Source organism: Psammomys obesus, unplaced genomic scaffold (genome assembly GCF_907164565.1).
Source record: "Psammomys obesus unplaced genomic scaffold, mPsaObe1.curated_primary_1811, whole genome shotgun sequence".
NCBI lineage: Eukaryota > Metazoa > Chordata > Mammalia > Rodentia > Muridae > Psammomys > Psammomys obesus.
Window position 1 is genome coordinate 998,608 of NW_026596402.1, and position 2,058 is coordinate 1,000,665.

Genomic DNA, 2,058 nt, shown 5'->3' on the forward strand with positions numbered 1-2,058 from the left:
CACAAAAAAATTTACCTTCTTCTCAGCACCTCATGGAATCTTCTGCTAAATAGACCATATAGTTGGTCACAAAGCAAGCCTCAACAGATACAAGAAGATTGAAATAATTCCTTGTATCTTGTCTGATCATCATGGAATAAAGCTGGACCTCAACAATAACAGAAATAGCAAAAATCCTACACACACATGGAAACTAAACAACTTGTTACTAAATGACATCTGGGTCAGGGAAGAAATAAAGAAAGAAATTAAAGCCTTCCTAGAACTCAATGAAAATGAAGACACAACATACCCAAACTTGTGGGAAACAATGAAAGCAGTGCTAAGAGGAAAGTTGATAGCACTAAGTGCCTTCAAGAAGAAATTCGACACAGCTCATTCAAGCAACTTAATGGCTCACTTAAAAACCCTAGAAAAAGAAGAAGCAGACACACCAAGAAGGAGTAGATGGCTGGAAATAATCAAACTCAAGGCTGAAATCAATCAATTGGAAACAAATAAAACAATTCAAAGAATCAATGAAACCAAGAGCTGGTTCTTTGAGAAAATCAACAAGATCGACAAACCCTTAGCGAAGCTAACTAAAAGGCAGAGAGACACCACCCAAATCAACAAAATCAGAAATGAAAAGGGGGACATAACTACAGACACTGAGGAAATCCAATCATTCGGACTTACTTCAAAAGTATATATGCCACAAAATTTGAAAATCTAAATTAAATGGACAAGTTTCTTGATCAATTTGACTTACCAAAGCTGAATCAGGAACAGGTAAATCAACTAAATAGTCCTATATCCCCCAAAGAAATAAAAGCAGTCATCAAAAGTCTCCCATCAAAAAAAAAAAGCCCTGGACCAGATGGCTTCAGCACAGAATTCAACCAGACTTTCAAAGAAGAGCTAACACCAATTAACTTCAAACTATTTCACAAAATAAAAACAGAAGGAACATTACCAAACTCATTCTATGAAGCCACAGCCACCTTGGTACCTAAACCCCACAAGACTCAAAAAAGAAAGAGAATTTCAGGCTAATTTCCGTTATGAACTTTGATGCAAAAATACTTAACAAAATACTTGCAAACTGAATCCAAGAACACATCAAAGATATTATCCACTATGACCATGTAGGCTTCATCCCAGGCATGCAGGTGTGGTTCAATATGTGGAAATCCATCAATGTGATCCATCATATTAACAAACTGAAAGAAAAAAAACACATGATAATCTCCCTAGATGCTGAAAAAACATTTGACAAAATCCAACATCCATTCATGTTTAAAATACTGGAGAGATCAGGGATACACGGAACATATCTAAACATAGTAAAGGCAATATACAGCAAGCTTATAGCCAACATCAAACTGAACGAGAGAAAATTAAAGCAATCCCACTAAAATCAGGGACAAGACAAGGCTGCCAACTCTCTCCATATCTCTTCAATATAGTGCTAGAAGTCCTTGCTAGAGCAATAATACAGTTGAAGGAGATCAAGGGGGATACAGATTGGAAAAGAAGAAGTCAAATTATCACTATTTGCAGATGATATGATAGTATACATGAGTGACCCCAAAAACTCTACCAGGGAACTCCTACAGCTGATAAACACCTTCAGCAAAGTGGCCAGATACAAAATTTCAAGTCTCCGAAGAAAAAATTAGAAGAAGATATGAGAAGATGGAAAGATCTCCCATGCTCATGGCTTGGCAGGATTAACATAGTAAAAATGGCCATCTTTCCAAAAGCAATCTACAGATTTAATGCAATTCCCATCAAATTGCCAACACAATTTTTACAGACCTGGAAAGAAAAATTCTTAACTTCCTATGGAATAACAAGAAACCGAGAATTGCTAAAACAATCCTCTATAATAAAAGATCTTCTGGAGGTATCTCCATCCCTGATCTCAAGCTGTACTATAGAGCAACAGTTATAAAAACTGCATGGTACTGGCATAGAAACATAATGGTAGATCAATGGAACTGAACAGAAGACCCAGAAATAAACCCACACACTTATGGACACCTGATTTTTGACAAAGGTGCCAAAACCATACAA